The following is a 15976-nucleotide window of genomic DNA, read 5'->3' as shown; positions in this document are numbered from 1 at the left end:
TAGTTTGTAGTGTATGAGGTAGTTTAGAGACAAATTAGGATTTGATATTTAAGAGGCATAAACCATTAAACATGCACAAAAACCCTAGCTTAAACTGAAAGAGAGGGTATACTTACTGAAAAGAGCTGAATGAAGCAATGAAAATGAGTGAAGATGTGTTTTAAGGGTTTGAAAGCTTCATAGACCAATGCGCAGCGCCACCAGCCCAATGCGCAACGCTAGTTCAAATTTCTAAAGGGAAAATTGCTCTGATGCGCAGCGCCTACCCAATGCGCAACGCATTTTTTAAGACAACTTTTGAAGGACTTCCCTTTGTCCAAATTTGGCATGTGATAGTTTGGTGGAAATATTGTCGAGTCTACTTTCCAGAACATTTTGAATTTTTCAATTTGGAGTTCATTTGACCTGTCAAAAGTCAAATCTCCCAAGACTAGTCAAAATGTGCAGAATGAGGCTGCCTAAATGCGGAGTGCTGTTGCAGTCAACTTTTGAAGGTCTTCCTCAACTCCAAATTAAGCTCATGATAGCTCTTTGGAAATATTTCTTTGTCTAGTTATCAGTTGACTCATCAAGCAAGTCATTTGGTCATCCCAGCTAGGTTAAATCTTGATTTTCCCAAGGTCACTCTAGAAGTGCATCAATCCTCCTGAGGCCAATGATGTTTTCGACATTTCTCCCAAACCATGAAACCTGTGTAAAAATTGAAAGAGGTGTTTCTTCTTGGCTCAAGGATAGAAAAAAACCTCTCTCACTTTTGTCAAATTCATATTTTCTTGCTCAGAAACATAGTTTGAAGTAAACCTATCCCGATATGTGGAACATGGGATTTGTAGATATGAAGGGAAATGAAGGGGATGAGGGGCTTCAAAATTATTGAGAAAATTTTGGGAAGTAGGGAGGGATGTTAGGAAGCAAGGGAAAGTGGAATTTCAAATATTGAGTGAGGGGAAGGGGTCCAAAATGGAAAAACACAGGCCTAACCTAGAAAATTGCCAAATTGTAGCAATAAGATAGGGTTTGTGGGAAAATGACGATTTTGAGGGATATTAATGATGGGAATTATTTAAGAAGGTATATTATGGATAGGGGAAGGTGTATGGACATTAGGACACAAGTTTTGTTGATCATTTGGCCATCCAAGAAAAATTACCTTAAAAACCCTAAGAGAGGGAAATGGGCCTTACCCAAGTACAACTGAAGCACGAACAAGGTGTAAAATGACCCATTGGAACCTGAAATAATGATAAAACTTTTTGAATGATGGTACACTCAGCAGAATGGTGACATGGATCAACACTTGGAAAACTTTGGAAAATAAATCCTAAACCTAATACCTGGTGATCAAATTTTACTTGAAGACTCACTGAAATGAAAAAAATTGACTTTGACACCCTAAGACCACTTTGTAAGAGCATGTTTGATCACTAGTGGAAGGCTTCAAAGACTGACACTAACAAATAACATAAGCCTTCAAGGTCAGCACTTTCTTCATGCATTGACTGTGAATTTTTGTAAGACTATTTTGTCGATGTTTGTATTTCATGTTTGCTTTCACATGTGCTAAGATAGTTGAACTATCTCGGTTATTTTAGTGCTTATCCTATTGAGAATGTGTTGTAATGGTTGTTATTGTTGTCCCATCCTTGTGGATTATTTCCTGGGATATTAGATAGATATTTCTTTATTTTTTGGTTGTAACGACCATCACATCCGTTGTGGACTACTTCGCTGGATGTTAGACAAACCCTTCTGGTTCATGTGTGTCTCTTCTTGGGTAGTACTATTACCTCTCACTTAGAGGATCAATTTTCTCCCCCCCGTAGTAGAAGAACCTTGACATAGTTGCAATTGAACACTCACTAGGCACACCTTCTTGCTTTTCAAATATACCATCACATCCTGTAGAAGTTCTCATTGTAGATCACCTGATAATGCAATATACTAAAGCAAAATACTTGATCTAATTCTACAAAGAAACTTGTGGAAGCTTAATTGATTTTGAGCAAGATCAAATAGAACACATATAATAGAGAATGAGAAATCAATCACACATGAACATAGAAGAATACTCTGGGGAAAGCCTCAGCTAAAAACCCCGATCTCTGTATTATCATATAAGTGGAAATATGTCCAGATTACACAAAGCTTTAGCTCACAAGCTATCCAGCTCTCAGTACAATCCCTCAATGATACTCATAGACTGAATAGACACAACATATGACTTCCCTCAGTCCTCCAAGCCTCCTATTTCCTTGCATAGTTTCTCCTGGGTCCTCTGGCTTCCACCTGTGTGAATTCACCTCTCACACAACTCCCAAACTCAGAAGTAACTGCGCAATCTCCAAGGAATGAATTCCTTATACATGCAAGAGATATCCTCAATGGAATATTCCTGCAACTGATAGTACACTATCCCGTCATCTCATCTCAACTATGTCTCTGGCTGAAATGACACGCATGAGTTATTTATGAGAGAATATTCAATTATCTGAAGTGCAGTAGTTACATGCATGCATGCATTAACTAACTGAACTCATAATCAGTTCCACAAACTATTAGAACTAATCTAACTAGACTTAAATCAGTTAATTGAGCTAACTAATTACAACTCATCCTGATCTCCTTAATCAAGGGATAATTTCCTCAATCAAACGGGAAAATGTTGCATGTCTTCACATAGACTTCATGTTTGATTTTCTCCAACTAATTAACTCAAGATGAATTAATTAATTATTTTTTCAAACAGTTGCTAAGATCAAATTTGAATTTTAATTCTCAAATTTAGTTTAGGGACTAACTAAAATTGGAATGTATCCCAAAATGCTATTTATAGCAGTGTTATTTTTAGCACTCCTATTTTTAGCATTTCTTGTTTCTATTTTCAACACTCCCTATCAACAAGAAAGGGATTATCTGTCCCCCCAATCCTGTCTCTGTGGAACTCGAACTTGCATTTTGACAATGACTTAGTCAAAATATTTGCATGTTGTTCCTCAGTTGAAACATACAGCAGCAACATGATCCTCTTCACCACATAGTCTCGAAGATGATGATACCGGATATCGATGTGCTTGGACCTGTCATGAAATAATGGATTCTCAGAGAGTTTGATACAACTCTAATTATCGCAATAGATCATAATTGGATCCATCCTCTGAGCAAACAATCCAACTAGAATCTTCCGCATCCAAATGGCCTCACACGCTACCTGACTGGTAGCCATGTATTCAACCTCTGCTGATCTAAGTGCAACTGACCTCTATTTCCTGTTGTACCAAGAAACTACAGTTGAACCAAGTTTGAAGATTCCCCTGAAGTGCTCTTCCCGTTTGATGGACTCCCTGCCCAATCTGCATCTGTGAAGCCCTGAAGCTTCACCCCCTCTGTCTGTCTACACCACAATCCATACTGAGATGTGCCTCTGAGGTATCTCAACACATGCTTCGCTACCTTCCAAAACAGCTTAGTAGGTTGAACCATAGCTTGACTCAGCTGGTTCACCGCAAAGCACAAATCTGGTCGTGTGTTCACTAGATACATCAATGAACCCACAAGCTGCCAATAAACAGTAGCAACTACTACCTCACCTGAAGTAGCATCCTCCTTCCTCCAGTTACCAGCTAGAGGAGTCTGCATGGGCTTGCAATTCTCCATGTGGAATCGCCTGAGTATCTCATTGGCATACTTGCCTTGAGACACAAACACTTCCACATCCTTCTGCCACACTTCCATGCCTAGAAAGTAGTGCATAAGACCCATGTCTTTCATCTCGAACTCTCTTGCAAGGTCCTCCTTGAAAGACTTGATCAACTTATCATCACCTGTCAATATCAAATCATCAACATAAAGAACAATGATCAATGGGTTACCTTCTACCACGATGTGGTAAAGGTTCACATCTGCTTCTCTCTTGGTGAAGCCCAACCCGGTGAAATAGTTGTTGATCTTGGTGTACCAAGCACAAGGTGCTTGCTTCAGCCTGTACAAAGCTCTCTTGAGTCGGCACACATGCGACTCATGATCGAAGGTCTCAAATCCTTCCAGCTGCTCATTGTACACCTCTTCCTCAATCTTCCCATTGAGGAACATAGTCTTCCCATCCATCTAATGGATCTTCCAACCCATCTGATCTGATAGTGCCAACATTGATATGATATATGAGTACCTTACTACAAGAGCAAAAGTCTCATTGTAGTTGACCCCCTCAACCTATGAGAAAACATGGGCAACAAACCTTGCCTTATGTTTCTCAACACTGCCAGCAACTGCTTGTTTTACCTTGTAAAGACATTGGGAACTCACCATTGACTTGTCCTCCGGTCTTGGGAGAATATCCCAAACACAGTTCCAAACGATGGAGTCGTACTCCTCCACCATTGCATCAACCCAGACTGGTTGCTGCACTGCTTCCTCAAAAGCAGAAGGTTCAGTCTCTACACACTCCCCAACCAGGGCCATGTAACCAGTGTACCAATCGGGTGACCTCCTCTGTCTGAACTGAGAAGATGGTTGTCCTAAATTCTCTCTCGCGTCTGGCATCAATCTGTTAGCTTCCCTTGAGAATTTCCTCCCATCTCTAGAAGACTCTGCATGAGTGGATGTCTCCACTCCCAGATCCTCTGCATGCAGCTGCTCCGCATCAGTTTGAGGCTCCTCCTCCTTAGGAACTAAAAGTTCCTCCTTTGCATGCAACTTGAGCTCCCTCTTAAGCGATACTCACATGGCTTTCTACTTGTCTAACTTCAAATCTCTACGTACCACTATGCTTTGACTGGTAGGAAAGAACACCTGATAGTTGTGGGGTGTGTCAGTGTACTACACAAGTAACTCAACCTCAGCTATTGGATCTAGCTTCTTCCGAGCATATTTGGTCACATGGCAATAAATCGATGATCCAAAGATCCTAAAGTGACTCACATCTGGTCTCTTCCTGGAGAAGGCCTCCATTGGTGTCTTCATCCACAATATACGATGAGGGCTTCTGTTCTGCAAGTATATTGTTGTATTGCATGCCTCAACCCACAAATGAAGTGGTGGGCTTTGGTCATGCAGCATCACCTGAGCTACTCCCACAGTTGATATGTTCTTCCTTTCAGCCACCCTATTCTGCTATGGGTTATGGGGTGTAGTTAACTCCCGTTTAATTCCTTCTGCTACACAGAATTTCTTAAATTGTTGGGAGACATACTCTCCACCATTGTCGCTTCATAAGGCCCTTATTTTCTTTCCAGATTCTTTCTCTGCCAAGGCTTTGAACTCACAAAACCTTGAGAAGATTTTATCCTTTTTCTGCCTAAAGTAGAACCAACATCTACAAGAAAAATCATCAATAAAAATAACATAGTACCTTTGTTTAGCAGTAGAGGCTGTAGAGAATGGTCCACACACATCTATATGAGCTTGCTCCAGGATTTCTCCATCTCTACTGTCTCGATCCTGAAAGGAAGATTTTGCATACTTACCCAAGGTACAACCTTTGGATGTGTTATCACCCCAAGAAACTCTCCTAGGTTGTATATCAGAGATGCTCGGGAACATTACAAACTCAACAAAAATGTTTCAAAATGGTGGATGAATGGAAGGAATGGTGTATATTCAAGCCAGATAACCACTTCTACTATGCTTAACCCCAGACATGGGTGAACGCTCCTAGACTACAAGGATTTAGACCACTAATTACTCACAGTTTAAGGAAAATGTGATGATGGAGAACACTGATCACACTAGCAGATGCACAGGACCCTGTGATGGCCAGCTGGAACCAGTTAAAAGGTATATAAATCTATTTCCTAATGCACAAATAGGATGACAGCTCTCTAGCATTAAAATAACAGAAACCTGCATACAAATTCAATGATACAAGCTAGATTCTAACACAGAGGTGGGATGACAGCCCCTCTAATGCTAAACATCAAGAGCACATGAAAAATGCATAACAGGCATGGCCTGGAACAAAGAAGAAGAAGTGGAAAGTGAGTCATTAACAACAAAAGAAGCTTGCATTAGCTGAAAATGAAGACCAGAAGCTAGAGGTATCACAGTAGTTATAGTCTCCAGAAGTTGAACTTTACATCAAAATAACATTCATCAACCTCTATTACATCTTGCTTTTGGGTATATATGGAGTTTGTTTACAAAATTGCTCTGCTGTGCTATGCGTGGAGGGGTCATAACTGGCCACCAACCACATTTACAATTAGATATGGGTCTCTGCTGCAAACTGTGTGTTTTAATGAACAAAATCGGCCTTTCTGGTACTTTGATGTCCTTTTTGAGCAGGTGGAGTACCGTATGGGACAAAAACTCCATAACTGGTAAATGAATTCAACTGCTCGAGGTAGTACTCTCCTTCCCTGGCCATGCTGCTCTTTGAATGTGGTTGCTGAGGATAATAAGTGCAGAGTGCTGGTGGATGATCACCTTCATCCCTTGGAAGCACAGGGCAGGACAAAAACACGAAAATTGCATGGAAAACGAATGAGGAGCTGAGAACGAATGCTAGCCATTGGATGGCTCAGACGGACAGCCAAGATCTCTTGGCGGGGCGGCGTCAAGAGGCAACGAAGGCGCGATTGAATATAAGCCATCTTATCTGACAGATTGGACGGCGGAGATCGGATTATGCGGGCTATTGGGAGCAAATAGGAGCGGATGAACGAGGGTCGTTGGATCACGGGTGGCAGATCCAACGGCTGACGGATGGCTAACAAGCGTGGGAGATATCGCATAGGGGTCGTACGAGATTGCGGTAAGTAGTTTCCCCACACCGCTTCGGGATGGCAGGCAGTTTCCGTATGCGGGCATGCGATGCGATCAGATTGTGACACGTGGCTGGAGGGTCCGGTGGGAAACCACTTTCCCCGTGGACTATCGGACGTGCGGCTTTCGGCAGCAGGAGCAGCGTATACCATTGGATCGCAAGGCAGAGGATCGGATGGCCCAGGTTAATCGTGCATGTGCTTCGGGTGATGTGATGGGGAAAAGCCATAGGCCAGGGATTTTGCGAAGGCAGGAAGTTATATGTTTAAAACCTTAGCGCCTAGGGCTAGATGAAAAATAAGTTTATACGGGGTTTCAAAAGATTATAGAGGACAATGGTAATAACAGGGTTAAGGGAGGGTAAGGAAAATGAATGGAAAGGAGGAAACAGAGGTAGCAGGAGTTATAAGGGAATAAGGTAAATGAAGGGGAAGGGTAAAATAAACTGCTGCGAGCTCCTTTGCAACCAAAATCAACACTGCCCAACCTGTTTTTATCCATCAAAAGTTGAAGAACATGGCAGAGCTAACACTGGCTCCTTCTGGGGATGAGATCCTCCCTGTGAGGTCTCAAGAACCTGTAGATCAATGCCTTTCCAGTTGAAAACAAATTAGCCAAAATTCCTAGTTTTCCATTGGGCATGGAGTCTACTTTGTCTATACAAAACTAATAAAAACAAAATATTTACAACTTTTAAGGCCAAAGACCTTAAACAACATAATTTTTCAAAAAATGCCCATTGACTGGGCCATCAAAAACTGCCTCTCCTCCCATACTTTTCAGTATGAAGGTGTTGTTCCCTTGAATCTATGAAATGATAAAAGGCCCTGTCCACAAAGCATCAAACTTCCCATGATTGCCTTTATTTTCTTTCAATGCATCCCACTTCAAAGCCAAGTCACCAACCTGAAAATTATCGGTTTTTTCCTTCTTGTCAAAGGCTTCCTTGATCTTTCTCTGATATGCTGCAGCCTTTTCAACCAGCTATTCTCTAATCTGATGTACCTTGCTAAATCAGTGATCCTCTTTGCCATGTCTTCTTCTTCATTCTGCTCTTCTTGAAGGAATTTTGCCACAGGGAGAGTTAGCTGAATTGGGAATACAACATCAATACCATATACCAGCTTGAAAGGAGAATTCCCTATGGATCTTTTAATGGTCACTCTGTCAGCCCATAGTGCATACTTGAGCTTGGAATCCCAATTCTTTTTATTGTCTTCCAGCAACTTCTTGATTATCCTTATCAGACTTTTATTTGAAGAGTTTGATAAACCATTGCCTTGAGGATAATATGAAGTGGAATGAACAAGTTTAATACCCATTGAATCACACATTTCCACCAATTCTTTTACCCTAAAGGCTACTGCATTGTCTGTGACCATCTTATGTGGACAACCAAATCTGGTAAAGATATTTTCAATTAAAAACTTCATGACCACCTTATGATCAGCCTTCCTGGTAGGGATTGCTTCAATCCACTTAGTGAAATAATCAGTAGCTACTAATATCCACCTGTGGTAGCCACTGGAATGTGGATTGATTTCTCCAATGAAATCCAAGTCCCACTGTTGAAAAGGTCCTTTTGCAAGTATTGGTTTTAAGGGCAGGGATTTCAACTGTTGTTTTCCTTCAAATCTTTGGCACCTATCACAAGATTTAATAAAAGAAAACACATCAGAAAATAAAGTGGGCCAATAGTACCCAGCTCTGAGAATTTCATAGGTTGTAATTTCCAATAATGGTGCCCTCCACACATGCTGGAATGAAATTTCTGCATAACTTCTTTTGATTGTTCTTTGTCCAGACACCTCAAAAGCACTCCAGATGGATCCCTCCAGTAGAGCAGACTTTCATTGATGCAATGCTTAGCTGCCCTAAGCTTTATAGTTCAGGCTTGACTTTGAGTAAATCCTAAAGGGATTTCTAGCTTCAACAAGAAATTAATTATTGCAGAATACCAATCACAAGAAGCTAGATTATTGGCCACTGACCACTTTCTCTCTGGTTCAGCTGCTTCCTCTTCTTCATTTGTCTGACCAATTTTTGCATTTGTGCTCAGGAAATCAATATCCAATGATTTGCAATTTTGTTCAGCCAATAACTTGGCAAGACCATAACCTCTGACCAGCTTGGTGGGCTTTAATTCTATATTAAATTCAATCATCTTTGCAATCCATTTAGCCCTTCTTCCATCAGCATTAGGTTGTGTTAAGACATCTTTTATTGCATCAGAGGGTACATATGCAATTATCTTTGAATGCAAGATATAAACTCTGAAAGCTTTCAAGGATTTGATAAGGGCATATGCTTGTTTTTCTATAATGTCATACCTCAGTTCAGCATCCCTCAAATTTTTGCTGAAAAATGCCACCGGATGCTCTGAACCTTCTTCATCTGCCTACAATAAAACTACTACAATGGTGTCCTCAGAGGCAAATGAGAATACATGGAACTCCTTGCTATAGTCTGGGCTTATTAAAGTGGGAGCCTCCATAATAACTTTCTTAATGGAATCAAATGATTTTCTTGCTACATCCGTCGACTTGACCTCTGCTCCTTTCTTCAACATGGAGGTAATATGCTTCACCAAGTCAGAAAAATTTGGGATAAACCTCCTTACAAAGTTAGTTTTGCCCAGAAAGGACTGAACATCCTTCTTTGATCTTGGGACAGACAAAGTCTGTATTGCTTTTACTCTTTCTGGGTCAATCCGAACACCTGCAGCAGACACAACATGTCCTAACAGCTTGCCTTATTCTAAAGAAAATTGAGACTTTTTGGGATTGACTGAAATTCCAAACCTTCTGCACTTCAGAAACACTTTTTTCAAATGCTGCAAATGTGTTTGATGGCTGTTGGAGTATATTGTTATGTCATCAAGGTAGATAAGGACAAACTTATCCTTCTCTCCTACAGATGCTATATCCATAGCTCTCTGAAAGGTTGCTCCAGCATTCATCAACCCAAAAGGCATCTTGGCATACATAAAAGTGCCCCAATGAGTGGTAAATGCAGTCTTCTCTTGGTCATTTGGATGCACAACAATTTGATTAAACCCTGAAAATCTGTCCAGGAAAGACATTACTTTGGCTCCTGAGACCCTCTACAACAAATGCTCCATCTTCGGTAGGGGATAATTGTCTTTCTTTGAGCACTTGTTCAAGTTTTTGAAATCAACACACAGTCTGATTTCTCCACTTTTCTTCCTCACCACTACTAGATTGGCTACCCATTTGGAATATCTAAGAGGAACTATAATCTTGGCAGCCAACAATTTTTTAATTTCTTTTTCAATTAGAGGAAGAAGCATAGGATTTATTGGTCTCAGCTTCTGTTTGAAAGGAATAGTGTCTTTCTCCAGAGGGATTTTATGCTGGATTATGTTTTTATCATACGTTTTTAGGTCACTATACTCCCAGGCAAACACATCAGCAAATTGCTTCATTAATTTGCAGTATTCAGAACTTTGGTCAGCAGATAGATGAGTGGACAAATTTACATATCTAGGCTGACATGGACTTCCTATATCATGTTTACAAACTGCAGATTGATCTTTTTTTTGGGCAGCCTTGTAAGACACATCATTTTGGTCAAACAATCTTTCTAGAGGAATTAAACCCTTAGGAATATGATTACTAGGAAGCTAGAAAATGTTGTTTTTACCAATCTTGTTTCTAAGCTGGGATTGGGGGCTTTCTTCCAAGGCTTCATTCTCTTGGTCAATTTGCATTTCGGAAAACTCATCAATGACTTGCAGAAACCTATTTAGCTCATCATCATCATTAAAAACTTTCCAATGTTGGACATTATCAGGCAAGGATGGTCTATACTTTATTTGGACTTCATAAACTAGTCTGGGAGGCATAGGAGGGATGAATAGACTAGAAGACACAGCAAGGGAATCAACAAGCTGATTTTGGGCTCTAGGAATATATGAAATACAGAAATAATCCAAAGAATCTTTGATTCTCCATACCTCATCTCTGTATGCTTTTAGCCTTGGGTGCTTTGCCTGAAATGTTTTATTTACCTGCTGAATGATCAAATCAGCATCTCCAAATACCTGCAGATTCTTGATTCCTCTGTCTTTTGCTGCGTTAAGGCCCAGTAGCAAAGCTTCATATTCTGCTATATTGTTTGTGACTTGAAAAGCCAGCTTAAAAGACAGCTGTGTGATTTTTTGTTCTGGAGATACTAGCACCACCCCTGCTCCTACAGTCTCCCTGGAACATGCTCCATCAAAGAACATCTCCCAAACCTGACTTCCTTGCTCTTCTTCAGCCTAAATTGCTGGTTTCTTGAGCTGCATTGAGGCCTTATGAGATTCTTCTATTTGGAGAATACATGCTCCAAAATCAGTGTCCACTACATATATGGGATGATTTGTAGGATTCTTCTCATCACTGATGATGTATACCAACTGTGTTTCTCTATACAATATCCTTCTTTCTCCTCCAAAAACTAGGATAGTAGCATAAAATAGATCATTATGTAATGTCCCGCCTAGTCTCTTAATCCATCCTTTGAACAACAGCATTCCAAACTTAAGAGGGACATCTGCTACCACAATATCCATCATCATACTCTTCATGGGCAGCTGAGTTAAGGTAATGGTCAGGTCTTTAATCAATCCTAGGCATTTCACTTTCCTTGAATCAAAAGAGAATAAATCATGATATGGTCTAGTGATATCAAGGCCTAACTCTTCCATGACAACTTTAGGCATCAAATTATGGTTGGCCCCTGTGTCTAGTAGGAAATTGTGGAGGAATGGTCAAGGAGACATAAAAAGGTGGAGAATTATTATCAGCAGGTTCAATCATGGGGCTAAGAACAATGGCAGGCTCGTCATCTTGCAAATTGATAGAGTCAGTGGAGGTTTGTGTGGTTTCTAGTTCAAGGGCTTCAAGGATAGGCTTTCTAAATACTTCACTCTTTACCAAATCTACCAGAGGCACAACGATTTTCAATTTCTGAACTTCTGACTCAAAGCTGAAAGAAGAAGGTAACTTATCAGAACCTTTTACCTCTTGAACTGGAGCTTTGAGGTTGACTGGATCAGCTGCTGGTCTCCTCTGCCTAATATTCTGTGACTCTGTTTGGACAGCAGCGCTTTGGGCGGGATTCTCTTTGACATTTTTTGCATTGGACCTCAAATTATATCTTCACTACTCCTCAGTTTGTAGGACAACTCCTCTATCACACTCCTGACTGTCTTGTTCCTGCAGTAATGATTCTTCATACTCAGCCAATGTCAAAAATGCAGCACTGCCTTTATCTTCCATGCAGTGAATTTCATCCTCATCTTCAAACTGTTCCTCCTCCATGACTACATTTTGGAAAGGAGCTTTAACCTTTTGTTCTTCTTTTGATTCTTCGCCCCTCTAAATTATTTGTAACTGTTCATTTGCTCTTCTGAATGGATTTGGATTTCTTGGAGCAAATGTGTTTTGCTGCCTTGATTTTCCTGAATTTTGCTCAACCTTTAGCTTAGAAATTTCAGCAGCCAATGACTCTATCATCTTAGTCATTTTGTCTAATTTAGGCTCTGAAGATGAAGTAGAGGAGGTAGAAGCCTCGCTTCTCTGCCTCCTTCTATCAACTTGACTTTTGAGCTTTTCTGCAGCCATAATATTGGATTCCACTTCTAGTGCTGCATTCTGCATGTCTACTAGAGTAGCACATCTCCTTTCTCTTAACAACAGGCAAAAATCAAAGTAAAAAGCATTGTCATAAGTGAGTTTGGCAGAGGTGGGAGTAGGCTTTACCTCAGCTGTTATCTTACTATACATACGGTTAAATCTTTTATTAAAATCAGCCAATGATTCTCCATTTTCCCTCTTTAGGTTACCAAACTTAGTATGATAATACAACAAGTATTTTTTATCTCCCCAGTTCTTCAAAAATGCATCATCTAAGGCTTCAATATCTGTTATAGATCTCTGGGGTAATTCTCTGAACCACTTCCTGGCCTCTCCATCAAGGCCCTGGTAAAAAACTCTCATCCGCACATCATTTTCACTTATATCTAAATTATCAGCATAACTGTAAAAAGATTCTAAGTGTTCTTCTGTTGTTACTCCCTCTGTGCCAGTGAATTTAGGCATATATTTCTGATATTCTCCCACAGGCATAGGATTCAAAAGAACAGGCAAGACTAAAGGTCCATATATAGCAGAAAAAATTCTTTCTATCTTCATGGGTGCTTGCTAGCCTGCCATGATTGGGATATGTGGAAGAATACTGGCAGATTGTATGGTAGGAGGTAATGTGATGGATGGCAGAGAAAAAGGAATGTTTTGGACTGTATTGGAAGCTTTCTTTGGACTAAGATTCAAAGGGGAACTAACTTCACAAGGGGCTGAATTAATCTCTGAAGGAATTTTCTTATTAACAGTGCTAGGCTCTAAATCTTCAAACTGTATATCTTCATCTACAACTTTATCTTTCAGAGATGCATGAGATTTCTTAGGCTTACCTGATCCTGATGCCCCTTTCTGTGATGCTTTCTTCGATTTGACAGTCCTCTCAGGGTCAGGCACTGGTTCAACTGGTGATTTCAGAGGATTTCTTCGAGTATGTCTCACAAACTGAGCCAGAACTTCAATGTGGAGCCGCCAAAGGATGGTCTTCCTCCAGTGGAGTCGCCAGATAGATGATTACAACCAGAAATGTGCCCAGACCTTGTCTATCCTCAAAATCTGGAACTGTGTCGTTCTCCTAGGGAAGCTGAACTTCAATCTCCTCTCCCCGGCAACGGCGCCAATTAATGTTATCACCCCAAGAAACTCTCCTAGGTTGTATATTAGAGATGCTTGGGAACATTACAAAATCAACAAAAATGTTTCAAAATGGTGGATGAATGGAAGGAATGATGCATATTCAAGCCAGATAACCACTTCTACTATGCTTAACCCCAGACATGGGTGAACACCCCTAGACTACAAGGCTTTAGACCACCAATTACTCATAGTTTAAGGAAAATGTGATGATGGAGAACACTGATCACACCAGCAAATGTACAGGACCCTGTGATGGCTAGCTGTAACCAACTAAAAGGTCTATAAATCTATTTCCTAATGCACAGACAGGATGACAGCTCTCTGGCATTAAAATAATAGAAACCTGCATACAAATTCAATGATACAAGCTAGATTCTAACACAGAGGTGGGATGATAGCCCCTCTAATGCTAAACATCAAGAGCACATGAAAAATGCATAACAGGCACAACCTGGAACAAAGAAGAAGAAGTGGAAAGTGAGCAATTAACAACAAAAGAAGCTTGCATTAGCTGAAAATGAAGACCAGAAGCTGCAAGTATCACAGTAGTTACAGTCTCCAGAAGTTGAACTTTACATCAAAATAACATTCATCAACCTCTATTACATATTGCTTTTGGGCTTATATGGAGTTTGTTTACAAAATTGCTCTATTGTGCTATGCGTGGAGGGGTCATAACTGGCCACCAACCACATTTACAATTAGATATGGGTCTCTGCTACAAACTGTGTGTTTTAATGAACAAAATCGGCCTTTCTGGTACTCTGATGTCCTTTTTGAGCAGGCGAAGTACCGTATGGGAAAAAAACTCCTTAACTGGTAAATGAATTCCATTGCTCGAGGTGGTACTCTCCTTCCCTCGCCGTGTTGCTCTATAAATGTGGTTGTTGAGGATAATAAGTGCAGAGTGCTAGTGGACGATCACCTTCATCCCTTGGAAGCGCAGGGCAGGCCAAAAACACAAAAATTGCGTGGAAAACGAACGAGGAGCTGAGAACGAATGCTAGCCGTTGGATGGCTCAGACAGATGGCCAAGATCTCTTGGCGGGGCGGCGTCTGGAGGCAATGGAGGCGTGATTGAATATAAGCCATTGGATCTGATAGATTGGACGGCCGAGATCGGATTATGGGGGCTATCGGGAGCAAACAGGAGCGGATGAACGAGGGCCGTTGGATCACGGGCGGTAGATCCAACGGATGACGGACAACTAACAAGCGCGGGAGATAATGCGCGAGGGTCGTACGGGATGGCGGTAAGTGGTTTCCCCGCACCGCTTCGGGATGGTAGGCGGTTTCTGTATGCGGGCATGCGATGTAGTCAGATTGCGACACATGGCTGGAGGTCCGGCGGGAAACCACTTTCCCCACAGGCTATCGGACGTGCGGCTTTTGGCAGCAGGAGCAGCGTATACCATTGGATCGCAAGGCAAAGGATCGGACGGCCCAGGTTAATCGCGCACATTCTTCGGGTGATGTGACGGGGAAAAGCCACAGGCCAGGGATTTTGCGAAGGCGCAAAGTTATATGTTTAAAACCTTAACGCCTGGGGCTACACGAAAAATAGGTTTATACGGGGTTTCAAAAGATTATAGAGGGACAACGGTAATAACGGGGTTAAGGGAGGGTAAGGAAAATGAAGGGAAAGGAGGAAACGGAGGTAGCGGGAGTTATAAGGGAATAAGGCAAATGAAGGGGAAGGGTAAAATAAACTGCTGCGAGCTCCTTTGCAACCAAAATCAGCACTGCCCAACCTATTTTTATCCATCAAAAGTTGAAGAACATGGCAGAGCTAACATGATGTATCCATTTTCTCCAGTTTTCCCTTGGGAAGTCTAGTAGAAATCTACTGCATGATCTTCAAGGCCCCATGGTGCAAGTGGCCCAATCTTCTATGCCATAGCTCGCTAACATCTTGGCTCTACACCAACTCTGCTTTGGAACTCAATGCAGCACAGTCATCTACCTCCAACTTGTAGAGATTCTTTTCTCGAATCCCAATCCTCTTGGTTTGTCTAGTGCTGATATGCCTCAAGAATGCCTTTCCTTTACTAAAGACTACATCATAGCCTTTGTCTTCCAGCATAGTGACAGACACAAGATTCTTCTTCAAACCAGGAACATACTGTACATCAATCAGGGTGAGAGGAGCTCCATGCTCCCTCTGAAACACAACCGTACCTTCACCTGAAACATGGTACTTTCCATCATCGCCCATCTCGATGCGCATCCAGAGGTCCTTCTCCTCCAAGGTACTGAAAAGATTCTTGTCGCTGGTCATGTGGAATGAGGCTCCACTGTCCAAGTACCAAACACATCCCACCATCGATGAAACCATGCATGCGATGAGGGTGAAATCCAATTCGAACTGTGACGTCAATGCCTCACCATCTGATCCCTTCTTGGATTTCTTCTGTGTACAATTCGTAGCATAATGG

At 41.3% G+C, this 15976-nt stretch overlaps 1 pseudogene; it reads left to right on the top strand.

Moving 5' to 3' along the window:
• LOC149218532 (uncharacterized) overlaps nucleotides 1-14618 on the top strand; it is a 37146-nt pseudogene extending 22528 nt beyond the window's left edge.
• Nucleotides 14619-15976: the final 1358 nt, after the last annotated feature.

This window comes from Pinus tabuliformis, chromosome Q (genome assembly GCF_031772625.1).
Source record: "Pinus tabuliformis cultivar Carrire ecotype Pingquan chromosome Q, CPIR1, whole genome shotgun sequence".
In the NCBI taxonomy this organism is placed as follows: domain Eukaryota; kingdom Viridiplantae; phylum Streptophyta; class Pinopsida; order Pinales; family Pinaceae; genus Pinus; species Pinus tabuliformis.
Note: the sequence above shows the minus strand (reverse complement) of the source record. Positions and strands in the feature narration are given on the sequence as shown.